Source organism: Pristiophorus japonicus, chromosome 15 (assembly GCF_044704955.1).
Source record: "Pristiophorus japonicus isolate sPriJap1 chromosome 15, sPriJap1.hap1, whole genome shotgun sequence".
NCBI classification, from domain to species: domain Eukaryota; kingdom Metazoa; phylum Chordata; class Chondrichthyes; family Pristiophoridae; genus Pristiophorus; species Pristiophorus japonicus.
The window spans coordinates 165,603,458-165,624,134 of NC_091991.1; the positions used below are offsets into that span (position 1 = coordinate 165,603,458).

The 20,677-nt window shown below is 42.7% G+C and overlaps 1 long non-coding RNA gene across 3 annotated transcripts; it reads right to left on the reverse strand.

The window, feature by feature from the left end:
* Positions 1-333: 333 nt before the first annotated feature.
* On the reverse strand, positions 334-20,523 carry LOC139281214 (uncharacterized). Of its 3 annotated transcripts, none has more exons than XR_011596846.1 (3): positions 19,940-20,523; positions 4,958-5,112; positions 334-3,692 (listed from the first exon to the last, which is right to left on the reverse strand). It is a non-coding gene; the product is annotated as an uncharacterized lncRNA (long non-coding RNA). The 3 variants fall into 3 exon arrangements; XR_011596847.1 differs by lacking the exon at positions 19,940-20,523 and adding an exon at positions 11,021-11,080; XR_011596845.1 differs by lacking the exon at positions 19,940-20,523 and having other exon boundaries at positions 4,958-5,755.
* Positions 20,524-20,677: the final 154 nt, after the last annotated feature.

Sequence of the window (20,677 nt, forward strand, 5' to 3'; positions counted from 1 at the left end):
CCAGGTAACCGAGCTACATCTAACCGAATCATTGGAGATGTCCTGATATTCGAGACGGGAACTTTGTATATGTATATATCGCGTTTTAGTGTTACCTTCTATTTCGCTTGATTGGGTTATTTTCACTGTGACACAGAGCCGTTGCGTGGGGATATCACACTTGTAACAGTGAGTTTATAAAACAGGTTCTGTCGGTTCTGATGTCAATTGGCTTTGCTGGAAAATCACCGAGAACTCGGTAACAAGATAGGTCGCATACAATCACAGCAAGGCGCCGGTTTAAAGAGCGAGGTTTATTTTTTGGGAACGTGAAATAAGACAAATGCAAAAAAACAATGTTAATTTAATCTTTATTTTTTTCAATCTGAAGCAATATAGAAATACACACACAAAACTGTCGCCACGGTGTCCTGTAGTATTCTGCCGCCCTGTACCGACATGTCCGGCCCTGGAAACTGATCCCTGCTTTAAGATTTTTATTGCACGTTCAATCATTTGTGATTTTACAAATAGGTTCACCAAAAAGCTCTAACCTTCCATCAGTTGCAAGGTGCCGCCACAGCATAATGCAAACCCAACTATCAAAACCGATTTCACTCCAAAGCGGCCCACGTGTGGGGCTCGTTCATATATACAGGCAAAACATTAATTCCTTCAACCCTCCCGCCTCCCCTCCCCCTGCCCTCAACATAGGCTTTAAATCAGAATCGGCCAACCGCTCTCTGGACTGCACAGGCTGACTGAGACCCAGCTCCCTAGTAAATGGAGAATTGTTACAACCTTTTAATACTTTTAATGGGAAATGGTTGGGATTGTATGATTCAAAAGATAAAGTGATTATATTAGAGGTATCTAGAAGACAAATGGCATTGAGATATTATTTTTCTTTAATTTAAAAAAATATATATCTTGTTAAATATTTATTGATTTCCCCCTTATTTGATATCAGAAGGCGCTTGCCCAAAGAGCGTCTGAACGAGCTGTGAGACGGGCTGCCTCCTTCAGTCTCTGCCTGTCCTGTATTGTCTGCGATCCCCTGTGGGGCCAGGGGACAGATGCGGCGAAGGGCTCCTCCAGGGAGCAGTCAATTATTTAATTATACAGGGCTGCATTCATTAAGGGCGCGGGTCGGTTTCGCGAAGCCCCGACAGGAGCACAACAGATAGGCACCTAGTCCTGGCCGATTGTGTGAACTGGAGACCGCCTGCCACAACAAAGGGTCCACGTTTACCTTGAACTTGCTCGCCTTAGGTGAGGGATGAAATCCCCAGCAATGAATGCTATTACTGGTGCTGCTATCGTTCTGCTTCACTCTCTCTCTCTCCCAACACAAACACACAGTATGTTCATTATTTAACTGTAAATTTAGTAACCTATTAATCAACCTTTACTATGCACGTTTATTGATCCCTGAATATCTATCCACATCTTTATACCTATGTGTAGCATAGGGTATACATTATCTTGTCCTTAACCTTTATGCCACATGGTATATGTATATATATATGTGTGTGTGGGTATATTACAAGGAACCTCCATTATAATTCCACTGCGCGCATTATATATATTTTTAATATTACTTTCCGGGTGTCTAAACGTTACTGAGCTGAAGATTTTAAATATTAATATCACAGCAATATCATCTTCCTGCTAGTACTTGCCCCTCTCTGTGGCTGCCCCTCGACATTCACATATAGGTCAAGACATTCGCATCTATGCTCTCTATGAGATCCATTCATATATTGCACCCCCTGTAATGATATGTGCTGGGTTATTGAGACTATTAATATCTTATGTATATATATATATATGTGTGTGTGTGTGTGGGGGGGGGGGGGGGGGGGGAGACCGCAAAATGCTTCATAGTGGGAACCTTGAGCATTCTGTTTTCACCTTAAAGACCCGTTTCGGCTGATACAGCGCAGTGGCCAAACCTGTGTGGATTTCATGTTGTTATTTCACGGAGGCGGCGAGGAATAAATGGCCAGTATCAGTTCTTCATCAGGCTCGCGTCGAAACGCTCCCAATTCCCCGGCTCTCTCCTTTTGAGTTGATGTAAGTGAAAGCTTATAGTTTTTGTTTGGATTTTTAAAACGTGCTCTGAAAATCAAAGCTGATGTCGGTAGCTTCGATTGCTTTGCAAAAAAAAAAGCACATCGAAAGAATGACATGGGGATAGCCGGGTTTAACTCCGTGCCACGGTACAGGGGGCGTCCAGTGAAACAGGAATACACCCTGTGTCCCAATGTGGACATTCTAGGGCGTGAGTTGGGAAAAGGCTGTAGTTACACAGTGGAGCAGGAATGGAGGAACCGAATTGTATAAAATACAAGTAGCGCGCAAAATGGGGGTAGGTAGAAGGATTTATAGATAACAAAATGAATAACTGGACAGATACCATAAATAAGATGCATTTAATGCAGTGAGCCGATATACGCTGGACGGGGAGGGGTTCTGTGCAGTAATATATGGAGACATTGTGAGATAGACCTATTTAGTAATACGACTACTCGTCCAGTAAATACAAGTTTACTCAAACGCACCTATTTTACCCAGGGACTATTTGTCAAATTGATAATCTAGAAAAAAAATCACACCGGATTTTAAGCCAGTTTATTCCAATGTAGATTCCGATTTCTGCTGCTGTACTTCAGGAGGCGAATGAAAGCGATTGGAGAACTGATGGTTACAGCCAGTGTTTCGAACAGTGTATATATATCTATATATAATAGTAATGTTTAAGATACTGAAGATAGATAGTGGGACACGAGACAAGAAACTGCAAGAGATGTTTTAGGGGGGTGGGGGGGGGGGGGAAGTCAGAGTAAATGGGCATGTAAAAGTGGTTGTTTAAGGGGAGTAGTGATTGAAAAGGGAGAATGTCATGTACCCGCACCGAATGATTGAGGGAACTTATTACTAACATCAGTGATAGCCCGTGCGCCGGGATAAACTCAGTCAGCACTTTAAAAAAACAAGATTTGGTGTCGTTTATTAAACAGTGCGCGACAAGCATTTCTCCCGATATGTGGCGTGAAAACAATTGTTATTGGCCTTCCAACATTCTAGTGATATCTGTTACATTTTCCGTCGTGTTTCCTGCTATCATTATTGGAGCGCTAAAAACGCCTGACCAGTATTAATTGTAGTGTTACACTTCGGGATTCTCTCCAATCTGGGGCTGAGCAGTCAGTGCTCCTCCGGCTCCCACTTATTATGCCAACCAATTTCCTTCTGCCGGTTTGTTCCTTTATTTATTTCTAAAAGGGGATTATAATCTGTATTTCACGTACCTGTCTATGTTATTATAGCTTGCTTGATGTGTGAATTAGACTGATTTTGTTCCTATGTGAAAAATATATACCTTGACCTCGGTTCAATACTGGTTTTCAGCCTGGTTCTTTTAATCTTTATTTCCCATTTATTTATTTAATACTCTCACACACACAAAGTACTTTATGTTCTTTCATAGCGCCTACCTTTTAATGAGCTGAGCCCCATTTGTTGTGGCTTGTCAGTGGAAGCAATGGAGTAGCGAGCCCCAGAGAGTCATTACAGCGCTCAAACACCCAGATCCTTGCTGCCTTTTAGTTCGATTTTTTTCCACACACACTCAAAAAAATGTTCACAATTTTATTTCGGCCGACGTGAATTCCTCAGGCCGGTGCTTCCGTTGTCGTCTTTATCGACAGCTGCAGAGGGGCGAGAAAGAAAATGGTTTTAAATCCTCCCTACAACCTGAAGACATCAACCGCGCTCAAAGCTCTACATCTACATTGTGTGACCATTATTATCTAACTATATGTAACCATATATAAATAAAAACGATATAAATTACAGATACAGTGTAATTGAGGTCCGCACCCCACCGCACGACGAAGGTTGTAGAAAACATGCGATTACAACTGATACATTTGTTAGATTAAAATAATAGAACAAAGTGTCTGGCTGAGTCACACGAGTAAAAAAAGCTTTGGCGATTGAGTGCTGTGGAGCCTCTTATCAAACAGTTGCAGGGCGCCTTATCGACCAGCCCTGGTTGTATTGTTTATTGAAAATGCAATTGTGTTGGGCAGAACGTTTTTGTTAGAACTTTAGCCTTATTTACTAAAACTTCAACCCCAATCTTTATTTTTGTAGCCTCTACGCTTATTTATGTCATTGTCCTGTGGAGTTCTGTGCACTATGGTTTCTGAATTACTTTTTTATTTGGCACGTATTTTTTGCGAGATTAAAATGTGCACGGATTCTAATGTGGGTTTCTTTTCATTCGGTGTTGAATTCCCAGTCACTGGTGGTTAATGGGACTCGTGTGTGTGTGTGTGTGTGTGTGTACAGGGAGTGCCTGCGCCGGATCCCGGAGCTCCGCTCCCCCGCCTTCCCGCTCAGTCTCCCCGGAGGACAGGCAGCCTTGGCTTTGCCTCCTCTCTCATCTGTCTGTCCGCTCCATCGAGCTGATTAACAAAACGCCAAACGCGACTCTATTGCTAATTCCCCAGACGTCAGTGTCAATCAGCTTTTAGATATATATATGTAGCCGTGGCGACTTCTTCCTCCAGTGAATGTGCGGCTCTATAAATTGTTGGGGGAGGGGGGAATAAGTGTGTCGAGATACACGCAGAATGTCCTGGCTACAGTTCTTAAGCAGCGCTGCGCCCCGTCCGTCTCATAATAATGTTTGCCGAAAAAATGTTTGCGGAAAGCCAATCTAATGTTATCTATCAATGTGTCTGAGCCAGCATGTAGAAAACGGGATAAAATATAAAACGAGTCCCATATGTATCTTGAATACGGAAAGAACGATCGATTCGATGACGGGTTATAAAGGAATGCATAAATTGCGTATTCAAATCCTAGTAAAGTTAGTTAATTTCCTTCCACGTCGCCCTACTTTAAAAAAAAATCCTTCTCGCCATTGCCCTTCCAATTTCCGAAGAGAGAGAGGGAGACCACTTACCCTTTTGCAAATAAATAACAGGGTAGGAGAGGGCTGGGTGGAGATTAGCTTGATCTGTCTTGCTCGCGTGTTCCGTGTTGAGATTGAAAAATAAATCTCCAGGATGCCCTTGAGAAACGTCTCGACAAATTCTCCATTGCAACGATTCGCTCAAGCTGAAAAACAACAAGCTTGTAACATTGAAGGAATTTGCTTATACAGTACTTAGAAGCCAGCTATTGAAAGAAAAGGTCATATTTAATCTGACCAGAACACTATTGACGGCTGCAGACAATAGAGGCGATGCCCCATTTTTTTCTCTCTCTCTTTACCCCCCTCTCTCACTGCCAAAAAACAAAAGACGATTTGCCATAAATGACTTTTCCGAGATTTTCTTTTTCTTTTTTAAAAAAAGCAGTCCCCGCCTTTGCTAAGCAGGAATCCGGGAAATCTATAAATCGCCGAATCGGTTAATGAAAAAAAAAGAAATATATGACGGTGCAAATCATGTCCTCGACCCTTCTGATCCCTGCTTTCCGGAGGGAGGACTTTGACACGGGATGAACAGCTTACAGAGGTTCCAGACACATTCACAGCACTGCAGTCAACAGCCTCCCACTCTTAAAGCGGGTACGCACAATTGGACCGGGTCCGACTGGTCAGTTAATCAGTTTTCTACGATTTTGCCTCGGTTCCCACTCGTCTTTTCACCAGCAGATTTGATCCTGCCTTGTGAGTTCTTCTTCGAAAAAATAAATGTTGTGCAACCGAAAATGAACTCATTTTCGTTTCCCCGCGGTGAAACCGCGCAGATGGGTTGACAATCTATGAAACCGGGTGGCTACATACAATACATCGAAAGCTTTGAGAGTACAATCTGTTTTATTTCTTCAACTGATTTAACAAACTAGAGATTCGCGGACTGCTGTTGGTGGGCGGTTAGCAGTAAGGCGTTATTTCTGTGCGGGGGGGAGGGGGGTTTAAAATGAACCCTTGGGATTGATGCGGCGTTTTGGGATTAGAAAGACATACATGTAATTAGAACGCTCGAATAAACTCGCATTCCATTTACTTGAAAGCAGCCAATGTGTGTGTGTGTGTACTAGGAAATAGAACAGCAGGGCGATTACTGCAACACAATTATACAGGTAAAACAATTGGGTGAAATGATTTGAGAGACTCAGAGAGAAGATCGCGCTCCATCATCTCTGCAGAGCTCAATATTTGGCTATTAACGGTTTGGGGAAGGGGGGGTGGTGGGCACGGGACTTTAATTCGACTTGTTCCTCTCCATTACGCGTGGGTGACATGACAGCTTTAATAATCCAAGGACAACAGCTTCACACAAAGAAAGCGTCTCTTCACTCGGTGTATCCTCCCTCCCCCGCATCTGATTTGTTGTCTTGACTTAGCAACAAGCCTGCACGCCAGTGATTCGAATTACTCGCAGTCACAATGCAACCGGGCCGATAGCCGCACCCGGCGGCCGTAGGGGTTGTGTTTGCAATTCATTTCAATTTTAGTCATTCTGGGGGAGGGAATGGGAGATCCCGGTTACCAGCCAGTGACACCTTGTGTTTTCCAATTTCGGTTTGTTTTCCGTTGTTTGATGAAAATAAGGACACTCGTGGAAGTCGGTTTGGTCCAATCAGACATAATAATATTGCATGAAATGTGGGGGAAAGATTCTGCTCTGATCTAAGAAGCATAATGCGAGTAGGACGCTCAGCTGCGACCAGAATGAACCCACTTCTAATCCAAACCGGCGCATTTACAAATTAATTCTTTTTATCTCCAAATCCTGACCGAGCCTTCCATTTTTTTTAGCAACATAGATTACTCGCCCGTCGACATTAGGCGATAGTGAAAGACCACATTCAGTTGTTTAAAGGCTGAACATTAAGTTAAAACATTCAGAGAAGAGGCATAAGACAAATCCCCCTTTTGATTGTTGTATTCAGGATCAAAATAAGTTGGGCTGAAAGTCAAATTACAAATCAGTTTGCCCTGGGAGTGAGAGAGAGAGAAAAATCGTCGCTTGAAGGAAAAAAGGAATGTTGTTTTGTGAGTGGATCTGCGGAACCGGCCCGCCCCTCGGGAGGGCATGTGACCAGGGAGTGGCCATTACATTGATTACCGTGTCGCGGCGCTCCAGACTCGGCTGGGAGCGACACCAGAGATCCCGGGGCCTCCTCCCATCCAGACAGCGCACAGCCCTCCTCCACCCACACACCGTCACAAGACACACGTTCCCCGCCTGCCCTGAGCGCCATTCCTGCGCTGCTCTCACCGCTCCTGCCCGAGAACATGTCCTCGGAAAAGCCCCCCAAATCCCAGCGCACCAGTTGTTCCATTTAATCGCCACTGTTATTTTGTAGTGAAACTGCACGCTCTCTCTCTCTCTGTTTTATGCCTCTTGTGTGCCTCGAACTTAAAATCGCGTGTGTCCCAGTAAGTACTGTATCTGTCTTTTTTTTTGCGTGAGCGAATGATAGTTGCTGTGTTTCGGCAGGCGCCCAGTCCTTTCGGGCCTGCAGGAACACTTTTTTTTGCATAAAGAAGTTCCCAATTGTGTGCAGTTGTTAGGAGCCGAATTCGAGTTAACAATTCCGCTCTCTGAGGAATTCATTCAACGTGACACAAAATGGCCTTCACTTCCGCAAGAAAGCTCAGCCTTTCGGTCCTCGGAGGAATAAGAGGGAAACAAAGAGGCTTTAAAAAAAACATTTTTTTTTGTGTGTAATTCGTGTAATATTTCCGCAGTGCAAACGTTCATAGGTTGCTTAGATACCAGCGACCTTTTTTAAAAAAAAACTTGGCCTAGATGGTTTTGTAGACGTGAGATTTGCTCTGCCTGTTTCAGAGAGCTTCCCCTCCCCCTCCCCCTCCCCTGTCTGGCTTTTTGCTGAGTTTGGACGCGGGCCAAGACTCACTGAAGCTTGATTGAGCGTTGCAAGCCTGCAATGGAAATTACATTCCAACTCGGCCGTTGCTTCCTCCATCTCGTTAATAGTCGGCACGGTGTTTAAAGTTTTGAGGGGGGTGGGTGGAGAGTTGAGTGCAGCGTGTATCTGCAGGTCGATGGTAAGTTGGGTGCCGTGCTCTGTAATAAAGACTTCACACAAGCCGCGCAAAGCGGTGAGCAGTAATCGGCAGCATTCCCCGCAATGCCTGTTCTGCAAGATTATGTGTGCAGTGTCGTTTCTGGTGGAGGTTCATTCTCAGTAATAACTTCTGCCCTTTAAAAGTACTTGTCAGAGGACCGACAGCACGAGAAACCCGAGCTCGCTTCTCTTGCATTGAAATGCTACCGTGCAAATTTTTCCATTTAATCTTTCCCAGCACAGTAACCAAACTACTGACTCGCTGCACTGTAACCCAAGTACTGACCTGGTCCACGATAACCCAACTACCGACCCTGTGCACGGTAACCCAGTTATTGACTCGGTGCACGGTAACCCAATTACTGACTCGGGTGTACAGTCACCCCCCCTCCCCCAAAGCGAAGCGAATTGTCCAGCAGTGTAAAACCCTTAGGCAGAATTATTATTCACGTGGACTTTCCAGGCTGTGAGATGATTATGTTTAAAAGCATTTTAAACCATAGAGAGAATAACGAAGGCTCTCAAAGGTGTTTCCAACTTCCAAAATACGATCCAGCGACGCTTGGCACGGTATTGATTCACAATGCCTGTATTGGCCGCACAAACTCTTTATATGTGTGTGTGTTTCAGATATATTTTGTGGGCTGTCAATTTCAGGTCACCCTCTTAACTTTAAAATGAGCCGATCTTAATGGCAGCACCATCGGTAATTAGAACTCTGGAATAGAAATCAAATCATTTTTAGAAAGGAAAATGGCCCGGTAAGGTAATTTCAAACAAAGGTAGCCGTGGCGCAATGTGCTGAAGAGTTAGCCACTAACCTATCAAAAGTGGTCGAAATAAATTTTAATCGGGATTCGAAAATCAGCATTGTGTTTTATTTATCCGTGTATAAACTATTCTAAATCGGCCAAGAATTCTGGCGTATAACATCTTTAATCTAATTTTTTTACAAGAGACAGTTGATGAAACTTGCTCCAAATTCGCATTACACGAGTTGACTTGATTTGCCCCTTATAGCTCGCAGAAGCTGCCGCTGTACACGCTGCTAGTTCTTTTTTTTTGATCACTCATTATTCGCCTTCTCCTTCAAATCTTGTCAAATATTCTCCAAGGAATTTGAAATGGAAAGCCTAGCACTGCCGTCCTTTGCCTCTGCACTTCTGTAATATGGGTCACTAGGTTTGACTTGCGCTCTGGGACAGTCTAAAAGAAATGTTCTTAACACGGAGCTGAGGCAAAGGTAGACGATCTAGATCTTCACCAAGTCCCACGACGCTCTAAAAATCAATTTCCTATCTGCATGAAGACTTCATATCATTAAATTATTCAAAATGTACATTTTCTTGCTGGCAATTGGCGTGATTAAAGCATTGCGAAGACATTGTAAATGAATATTGTATTCCTTTTGTGTAACATTAAATAATTTCCCAACTAGAAAAAACTAGTGTCAGAGCTTTTGCATAACAATTAAAACTATTAGTAGCTTGTTCCTATATAGCACTGTTACCATATTGTCAGTATTAGTACCATGTTCCTATATAGTCCGTGTTAGTGCTGTTATATACAGTCAGTATTAGTACCTTGTTCATATATGGTCAGCATTAGCACTGCTTTATATAGTCAGTATTAACACTGTTATATATAGTCAGTATTAGTACTTCAAGATGTAGTTCGGGACCTGGAATATTAGGTGCTTCTTTGAAACACCTGTGAACTCATCTCTTTTTGCGTGGTAGCAAGTCATCCTCGTTTCGAGGGACTGCCTATGATGATGATGTTATGTATAGTCAGTATTATACCCTGTTCCTATATAGTCAGTATTAGCACTGTTATATATAGTCATTATTAGTACCATGTTCCTATATAGTCAGTATTAGCACTGTTATATATAGTCAGTATTAGTATCTTGCTGCTATATATTCAGTATTAACACTGTGCTACCATATAATAAGCATTAGTACCTTGTTCCTATATAGTCAGTATTAGCCTTGTTTTACCATAAACTAATTATTAGTACCTTGTTCCTATATAGTCAGTATTAGCATTGTTTTACCATGTAAGTATTAGTACCTTGTTCCTATATAGTCAGTATTAGCACAGTGTTGCCATATAGCCAGTATTTGCACTATAGAGTCAAATCCTGACCAACCCCTATCCACGGACACCAAAGATCTTTAAATCCCATTACATCAAAGGTAGTTTTAATAAGGTCCCAAGACTCCGCTGTTTATAGAAAGCCTTTACTTCTAGCGTTAATGTTATACAACACGATATCGTCTCGTTTATTCCCATATTTTCATTTTATATTGATGAGCAGGAAGAGTTTTATGACGACTCTCCAATCCAATACTGATATTCCGAGACAAAAACTCTTTGCATTCGGCACAACGATTATATTAAATATATTGCCCTGGAATCTGATGTCACCGGGTTTCAGGTCACGGCTAATCCCTAATTATTTTTGCACATGTATTCGTGGTATGTTATTCAGATGAAAGTACTATACTTAAATAATAAGCCGACTTGCGTTCGAACGTTTGGGTCAAAATCAGATTAGATATTTCATATAAACATGAACACCATCAATTTCTGCTATTTACACTGGAACTGTCAATTCGATACTTTTATTACTGCGAGGATCTATAGACTTTATGTCAACTATTGGTTAAAATTAGGGTGCAGACTAATTGCACCACAGATCCCTCTTTTCCCTTTCGTCCTCACCTCCCCCTCCCCATGACTATCTGTGATTGCCTTTGCTGTCTAACTAAATTAGTTATTGGCTTTTTAAACGCATTTAAATGTAGAGAATCTAAGATGGCATATTCAAGTCTGAAATGTGATTGTAACTTTACTACTTAGGGGATCTAGTAAATGAAATAAAAATAGAACGGCGATTAGAGCAGCAACGAGTAAGCAATGCCTCACAATAATCAGACAGAATCACCGTGCTTTGATTTTTCTATATAATACATACCCATGGACATACAGCCCCCATTCCAATAAGCCGAATAATCCGCTTGCTGCTAAATGTGTATTTTTTTTCTCTGCTGATGAATATTTGTTCAGCTGTAAGTCACCCCAAATAGTGATTATACACGCTCTGTAACACAAGCCATGAGTCTATTTATTGGAACTGGATGCTATCTTTTCCTAAAATCGTTTTAAATCGGGGGGGGGGGGGGGGGGCGGGGGCGGCGAGAGATATGTAACCATTTTTTTAAAAATCAAAAGAAGAGTTAATTAATCAAACCCAAAAGCAAAAATAATATTAAGAGCTTTCCAGATACTTGCCTGGTGACTTGAATTCTCCACACCTTCAATTTTCCTTTTATGGGATTAATTTAAATATAGATCGATTTCCGTGACATCAAAAGACCGAGGTTCACCTCGGGTCATCGATGTCAGCGCCATGTTGGCCTTCAGTATATGTGTGGATAAAGTACAATTAAATGGATTACCAGGTAACTGGACTAACATAGGCAAACAGTAGTGATGCTGGAGGGGACAAGTAATCGGTACAGTATTGTAAAGTTTGAGTGAGCAAATGTCATGATTGTGTCACAAATACTGACCGCATTTGTCTCTGCAGTGTGTTGTAAGCTGTGCATTAGGAATCACACAGTCCAGTTCTCAGTTCTTATATAAAAGAATGACATTCTAAATGTTAGAAGGTGCTTCTGCAGACTGTAAGCAACAATGGGGGAGGGCTGGAACACGCCAGACAGAGATGTGCCTCTGCCCGTTTAGTAAATAGATTCTATGTAGACTCGGCTGTGTTTTGCTTATAACCAAAATGTAAAAAAAAGATTATCGATGTTATACTGCTGAATGAATTGTGCCGGAAAGTCGAGACATTTACCAGATACATAAAACCAGGAGAAAGCGGCTTGAGGAGGTGTTTTGGGGCTATAAAAGTCGGTAAAGCGTTAAAATGAATCTCATAAGAAAAGCCAGCAAAGATGGAGATGCAATCGCCTTTCTTGCTTCAGTCGCTTTCTATGTGTGAATGATCTAACTTGGACTGATCTGGTGCCTTGCAATATCACTCCATTTCTCTCTTTATCCCCTCTTTTACTTTTTATATGCTGTTCAATTACTCTCTCCCTCAGTTGTCATTTTAATTCTCCCACACCATTCATCCCCCAGAGCCGGTTGATAATGTCTCCTATCTCGTTATCTCTCTCTCTCTCTATCCTTCCCTTTCTTTCTCTCCTCACTCAGTTTTTGCTTCTCCCACATGATTCATTCCCAGGGAGCAGCTGATACCGGGCAGTCATTAGTAAACAGACGAGGCACAGTTTTGAAGCAGCCTGCAAAGTTCCTTTTATCCCCTGCAATAAATCAAAGGCTTGCAGACAGAGACAGCGTGGAGAAAATAATAAATACACAAGAATTTGCGTTTGATGTTATTTTTTGTCACGTTGCAACTTTACCAGTCTGGACCATTTCAAAATCCACGCATTATTGATCACACCGTTTTGGGTTACAATACTATTTTAAGATTTGTTTTGGAAGGGAACTAAAATGTATTATACACTGTTTAGTACTCATTATTTTGACAGAAGGTAAAAAAGATTATATTGGTCGCTCGCACACTTACTTAGGATTAATATTGTTCAATGATAAAATGAGAAGTATACTGCTTCATCAGATAGGTCTTCCTCCCAATATCTTCGGGAAATAGACTATCGGGTCATTTACTTCTCTATATATCTTCAAATCTATAAATGACCGTGGTGTTTGAACAAAGTCTCTGGGTATTGTGACTATGTAGATTGCGCCCAGACTTAAACTTATAGCGCCCATTTTCCCCAAGAATCAACTTTGTCAGTTTCGTGTCAGTTTCTCCAAGCTTCCGAATCAACCAGTGGCTCCCACTGAAATGTACCAATTTACTGTCGGCTCCATAGCTGCTGCGGTAACATGCACATTACCCTAAAAAAAACATAAATGCTATTCTGGATGGAATGATCACAGGCATTTAAATCCACAAGGGACAATATGCCGTGTGTTAAGATTTCGATGTGAAAGGCTGGGGATTTTTAAAAGAACAAGTACACAAAGAGAACTTCTTTAAATCTAAAGGGAGACATAGAAGAGACCCTGTACTGTGAATATAAAATGCTTACAGTGGCTAATAAGGTTTTCGCCTGCATGTTCTAACAAGCCCTATAACTCAAGTCAGGATTTGCACTAGGGGCAGGCACTGGGAAAACTCTGCTGTCCGGCATTCTCTGTCAATTAACAACAAGCTCTTTTATAGGAAGCCAGGGGCTCTGAAAGAGCTTGTTTGCTTTCTGATTTCAGAGGCCGGCTCGCCTTTCCAATGATGGAGCGAGGCATGTGGCGTAAAATTCGCTCTTAGCCTGGTCCCTTCCTCGCCCTGATCAGGGTGCGTGCGGATCCGAGGGCTCTTGTGTTCAAGATTAGACACCCCCCCCCCCCCCCCCCCCACAGCCATCACCTCAATGTTTTATTGTTTGTGAACCACTCCTTCCCCGGTGTCGAGTGGGATGCTGTTTTGAGAACAAGCTGATTTATGGTGCTGGGGGCTAACGGGTGTTCTCAGTATCCGACAGCTGCCATATCGCTACCCTAAACACAGACGAGAAGACTCTAAAGAAAGTAAAGGTGTAGAAGAGAAGTGGAAGCTACAGTATTGTACAAAGACCTCCGCGCTGGTAACTTGCAACCATCTGAGGTAGCTACCATAGACCATTGACTGTTGACAGAGAATGTGTTGGGATGCGTTAAAAAGTGCTCATCAATATGATGATAGAATGGAATGGCTTTGGAGTTACCACATGAATTTAACAGGGTGGTGTGGGGAGGGGGGGGGGGGGTGGTGCGGTGGTGGTGGCTGCTTGGGGTTGAGTTCTGTTAACGTTACCGGGGGCGATTGAAAACTCAAGTGCCGGCAACTGACCAGATCCGAAGACTTTGAGGGCTTTTTGTAACAATTTTGCACCAGACCCAAAAATAGTAGCCGGGCAGAGCTGGAATTCACCAGTGTTGTCAGGGTGCCCTATACACAGGCGCCAGGCAATGCCTCGACCTTGGGTGTTCGGTTGCATTTTAGCATTTAAGCTTTTTCTTATAGTACATGTTTGTCAAAACGAGTTAAAATGTATTGGCGAGTTGCTCATAGATGGAACAAATGCCCCCCCCCCCCCCCTACCTCTCTCTCAGGACAGACTCCGCCGAAGCCTAGTACCTCTCAGCTTGTAATTTGATGTTACGGTCAAACGTAATAGAAAATAAATATGCATTCTATACTGTTTTCAGTTCCTTGAGTTTCTATTTACATAGCATTTCGGAAGGGCTTCGGTAATTAAAGAAATGTAATTAAAAGATCGGGGAGGGTGGGGGAGAGCACTTCGTAAAGACATTGCTGGCTTTTTTCCGCCGCGAAAACTATAGCCCAGCTAACGATATATTTGCAATGCTTGTAGTTACTACACAAAGTCCAATGAACTAGCAATCGTTACCCTGCAATGCTGGGAAACACGCTGTACGACATATAAAACTGCTCGTAGAATGTGTGCTGAGGTGTATGTGCAACTTTGCATAAACTCAATAAGTGACAGGTATAACAATAATGGGTCAATGGTTTGGGAAAATGTCGGTTAAAGAAAGTTTTTTTTTGGAAGCAGGAAGACATATCTGCGAACTCTTCAAGTGATGTCTAGTAGATGGATTTAGCTGGCTTCCTAACTAGAACGCAGTGGCTATCACTAACACGGTATAGGGCACAGGGTATAGGCTTGCATTGAATTGTATTTCCCTATTGATCACTGGTTGTTGTCCATCTCTTGGAGAGTCCGGTTTAATCTTCTGGCGGAAATGAACGTTAGCATTCCCAAAAGCCTGCTCTCAAATCCCCTCTAATCTTCTATCCTCCTGATCCACCGCCCCCCGCCCCGCCCCCCATCCCCATTATATTTTTGCACAAAAAAGGTTTTGGAAACCCAAATTTAAGGCGGAATTATGCAAATAATAGTGTATCTGATGTTCGGTGCCAAAACAACTCGCTGCACAGCCAAAGTAGCCCAAAGGTACCCTTCAGTGAGGCATATTCCTACTAAAGGGATGGCCAAGTAATCACACAGTAAAGGTCCCAGTCTGCTGTGAAATTCGCATCTCAGCAACCATAAGCAGCGTGCATTTTGTTCACCTCGCTGTTTATTTGACTTCACTGGCACAGCGCAGAACACAAAGGTGATTCAAGAAGATATATCAGCAGCCGGGAGCACATTTTTAACGACTGCTTTGACGTTGTTGTCCTGTACCGGTCCGGTGTCGCTCTAATCTAAGGGACACGCTGATCTTGGTGCTTTCGGTTACTAGAAGTGCAGTGTGTTTGATTGATTAATAATGCTGGGCTGGCCCAACATGAATGTCCTTCCTAAAACTCTCCTGGATAGAATTCCCTTCGAGACACGGCTACTTACAATGAGACTTAGAGAGTTATATTTTATTGATATAAATGCATATGTAATTGTACCGGGAGGGTATGTTCCTTAACATGACATGTCCCTCTTATATGAAATAGTGTCTAAAGTCCCTTTGTTGAAATGTGGAGAATGAAGTTGAATTGCATGACAACCCGTTAAAGTTTAGTTCCTTGCTACAGATGTGTTTTTTTTAAGGTTTAATACCGCCTAAACCACTTGGAGCTAAGTGAGCGCAAACGCCTCCCCGTGAAACAAGCCTGTTGTTATATTCCGCATGGCGATTCTTTTTATAATGGGCATTTATGACTTGAGAACATGATTTCGGTGTAGGTAATAGTGCAGAAAGAGTCGAGATCCACTGCCTCATTCGAGAGAGTGCACACGCGATGTGCCACCACAACCGAGTCAATTTGCCAAAAGATGAAACATATTTTTTTCCATTAGTATCCCTGACACGCTGTAAATGTGTTCCATGTCCTCACAGATACATCGGTAAAATAAACAGAACGCGCTCACGCCAGAAGCGGTGTCAGCTCTCGTATGTGTTTTTAAAAAAAATAGCTTTAAAGAAAACTCACTCTGAAATGTTGAAAGATATATGTGCCAGAGTCCTCATTACCTTAAGTTTAATTGTAGCCCACATTGCTGTAAATAAAAATATAAGTGGTTTAAGATGAAGCGGTCTTTATCTAAGATTTGGCCCCCGGGGCTCTAGAGTTGTGGAAAGTTTGCTAAGGCACCCCCACTCAGCTGTAGCTGGGGTTACAGAAACCGTCTAAACAAGATACATAAAGAATTGTGTCAAAGGCTGATGTGTTGGCTGCTGAATCATTTCATTATCTCAATGCGCCGCTTCGTTTTATTGACTCAAAAGAAGTAAGGCTGAAAACACGCCTCGGTTTGTCAACTCCTCCCCCTGTAGCTGAATGTGAAAGGATCTGCACAATAGCATCCTTATCTACAGATAGCCTCAGCCAGTTCTCTCCGGTTGCTGTGCGGGGCTGGAGATAGGCGCTTGCTGGTCTCGCTCTGTAAGCTGCACCTTGGTCATGTTGTAACGCACGACTTAGCATAACGGCAGTAAGTTTACCAGAAGGGTACAGCAAACCTCGCAACAGTATGTTTTTGCTATGTGACCTGGATTGATGCCGGCGCATTTTCACAGTGCAATACGGAGCAAGCAGTTTGTTGATTAATGTGGAGCAACATTAAGTTGAGTAGTGTTAGCAACCGAGCACGCACATTCTATTTATAATTCGCTCTTTGCCTCTCCCGAATATGCTGAAGGAACCGAGCACGCGGTTCCTGTGATAATTCAGATCGATTGTACAGGACCGAGACGGTGACAAATGGACGGGTTACCCCAAAAAAAGAGCAGCGCCCTGACATAATTTACTGTGGTCAGTCCGGTGAGATTTATCGCCCACACTGCACCTCTGATCTCCAGCTCTGTGATGAACTGTTTGCAATGCAAATATCCGGGGAAATTAACTGATCTGAATCAATGAGGTGGCGCACACACACACACACACACACACAGGGAGAAAATATTACCTTTACCTTGACAAATATAAACGGTGTAAAGTAGACATTATCGATTACAACCCAAGGTTTCTGAATAGATATACACACACACACCATGCACAATCGCGTTATATCTCGGTGCAAAGTTCATGTCGATTTTGCTCTGGTGGACTCGGCTTTTAGTTCTCAACACAAAAGCCCATTTTCAGAAATAAGGGACGACGTAGTTGGTCACAAAAAATGATAGCTGGACTTAAAAAGGCGAGTGGACGTTATGGTGGTTGAGATTCCCGGATTGACTGAGCGTGAGGACATCTCGCTGCATGTGCGTCCAATGCAGATTGCCATTCTAATCCTCTCACTAGAATGACTATTATAGAGCCTCGCCGCTTCTCCTCCACAGTAGATTACAGTTAGAGACATTATCAAAGGCTGCGTTGATTGACACATGGAGACCTTAAGTAGCACACCAAGGACGTGACGTTCTTTGAAATATCCTTTCAACTTTGAAAGTTTTACCACGTCCATTTTCGTATTTTTTACACCGTTTTAATACAACGTAAGACTGCCTCCTCGGCATCGATGTCTGTAGTTGTGTTCCCACGCGACTGCGTTTTAAAAAGGTATTATCATTCAAGCACAAACAAAAATGAACGTGTATTTAATTTCTGTTGATATAAACTCGCCTGAATAGACTAACGAGAAAGCTACTTGTTTTCACATACTGTGAATTTTAACAGCGGAGTTTAATAGCGACACCCTGCTCCCAAAAATAAAACCCAGAGACCAGTTTTTAATTTGTTCCTCAAAAACAACACACTTCTATAAATTACTGACCTCGAGAAAAACGAGAGCGAGATTTTAAGACCTTTTTTGTTCCCAATAAAACGAATGTCTTGAGAGAAAAAAATATATAATTTGAGACCCCGCCCCTCAGCTAAACCCGTGCCAGCTGCTAAAATCCTGTTAGAAATATGGCCCTCGCCCCATCAATGAAATGGACGCCTCGTATGCAATGAAGCGACCGACTCATATGAAATGTCTTCCACGATGTTTTATAGCAGGCATCACCTACTCGAGTCACATCAAGCAACCATTCTATTAGAACAATATATTGGATTTGAGTTCAGCTCCTTATGGGCAATATCCTAGGAGTCATTGGCTCTGTTTACACAAGGCTTTTTGAAGTGAAATGGCTATATCACCTTATTTTAAGGTCCATATTAATTCACCCTTTAATTTATCTATATTTACTTTGCCTGGCTGTTGGCGTTTGTCTAGTTTGAAAATCACTTTTAAAAAAAGGTTAAAAAAAACGTTCATTTTAAATTGCAGCCTAATTTGATACACAATTTGTCAAGGTGTAGCTGTTTTCTACTTCAAAACGTTTAATCTCCGGTTTAAGACTGCATCGCCCCTTTTCCATCTGCAGCCTTGTCGCTTTCATATAAATTCAAAAATCAATCAAATAACTAATGATCTATACACAGCCTGTCAGTAACTACACTGCTGGGATACAATGTAACTACATCTTGGAACCTTCCAGATGAAATAATAACAGAAACTCAAAAGCAAAAAAGGTCCCCTACCACTTTTTTTTTTGGTGCGGATTCCCACACACATTTTGTAAAAGAGAGCGAGCTCTCCGTACACAGATCCTGATAGCTCCCCTCCCCCAACTATTAATGAAGGCCTGCCAATGACATATTTGATTCAAAAGAACTAGTTCGAGGTGCACATTGTACAGTTTACAGGCAATCCATACGAGCCCCCACCCACCTCCCACTAAAAAGCGAAGGTTTAAACATTTTTCAGATGTTAGAACCAGGACGTCCCGTCTTAAACACGATGAGAACTGTCCATTTGAGGCCGTTGGCAAAGATCTCATGTCCTCAGTCCCCCTTGTTGGTGGCTCAGTTCAGTTTTTGAAGGCTTCTCCACGGGGGCGTGGGGGGGTGAAGAGAGCCCCTTTCATTCCATCTACAGCTAGCACTTCATTCCATGATAAGGCGAAGTCTCTGTCCACCCCCCCAAGTAATTATTCTAAAGGCGCGTTGATGAACTGCAGAATGTGGGGAGCTAGCCGTCTGAGCTTCATTCCCAAATATTGATCCAATGGCGCTAATCCTCTAAATATTTTTTTTAGGGTGTGGGATGGTGGTGGGGGAAGGGAAGCCACCGAGTTTCGACTATCGGCCCACTTTCTCTCCCATCTCAATCTTATGGTATCTCAAATCTTTGCCAAGCAACGTCTTTGAATTTGAGCGCAAGGCGGGGTTTTTTTCGGAGAGGTGCTTTCAATTTTTAAAATTGTGTAAACTGGGTGAAGGGGTGCGAGCTGGGGTGCTCCCCCCATCTCCCTCTGCAATCGCTGCAGATCTTTCTAACTCCAGCACCCTGCCACGTGTTATTAATGTCTGCCGGGGAAACAGGGAACTGTAACTCGCCATCGAAGGCTTGTCACGTAAACAGTGCTATTTGCCGTGGTTTCATTCTTGCAAATATAGTTTTGTAAAATAGCCTTCGACTCAAGGGCGAACTCCCAACGAAACCAGTGCATGCAAAGCATATAGCACAATAAATATAGCGCGGTAACCTTGCTGGTTGTCCTTCATTACCAATTCCTCAAACATGGCTCCCGACCCATCGAGTATATATTTTTTATATATATATTTAAAAAGATGAAATCACACGGCTACAGTTCTATTTGTCATCGATACCGATGACGCACTTAAAGAGTTCAATTGCAGGATCAGCTATACAGCACCACATCTCCATTACCCAACAGAAATATGAAAGTTCTTAAAAAAAAATTACAATCGCCCTTTTGTTGATCTCAGGCCGTTAAAACACACACAAAGACACATGCACATCTACAGCGCGTTATTAACCAGACGATTTATTGTTATACATACCTAATCACATTACAGCTTCGGTTGCATCCGAGTGTATAAAACAATGAGTCACACACGGAACAAAATCAGGCAAAGAGGAAAAACACACACACACATAAACACGCCGTGCTAAACGTAACCAATTGTCTTTAAGATTTCTCGATACACACACGCACACACACATAATCCACGGAGCTGGCGTTGCATTTAATTACAAGCTGATAGGATGCAATGCATTGATTTTTTTCTCCCCTTCTACATTTTAAAACATAAGCAACGTTTTCCATGAGAAGAGAAAGGAAAGGGGGGAAAAAGTTGGGAGGAAGCTGTCAGTCATTACTGCTCCATTGATCATTCACAATCTTCTGCATTCTGCTGCTGCCATCAGTCACTCCGCATTAATTATCCCTCCCTCCCCCTCTCTATCTCTCTCTCTTTCTCGCTTTCTTTCTCGATCCTGTCGCCAATTTTGAGACAAATGCAACGTTGATGAGCCCTGCAGAAGTTGCTTTCCTTTCATTCGGAGGCGCGATTGTGCCTGGGAGATATTCAGATGAGCTGCTCCAAACATTCAGATGGTTGTTCCCCTGGCGCTGGGGGAGCTCATTACTATTTCAGTCCCTTTCCTTGTGTTGGGGAACTTGAGCAACTTGAAACCGCCTGACATTAAAAAAAGGCACGGCGAGGCGGAATAGACCGGGGAGGGGAGGGGGGGGGGGGCAACTTGAAACTCCTCGCAAGATTCTTATTACTATTTCC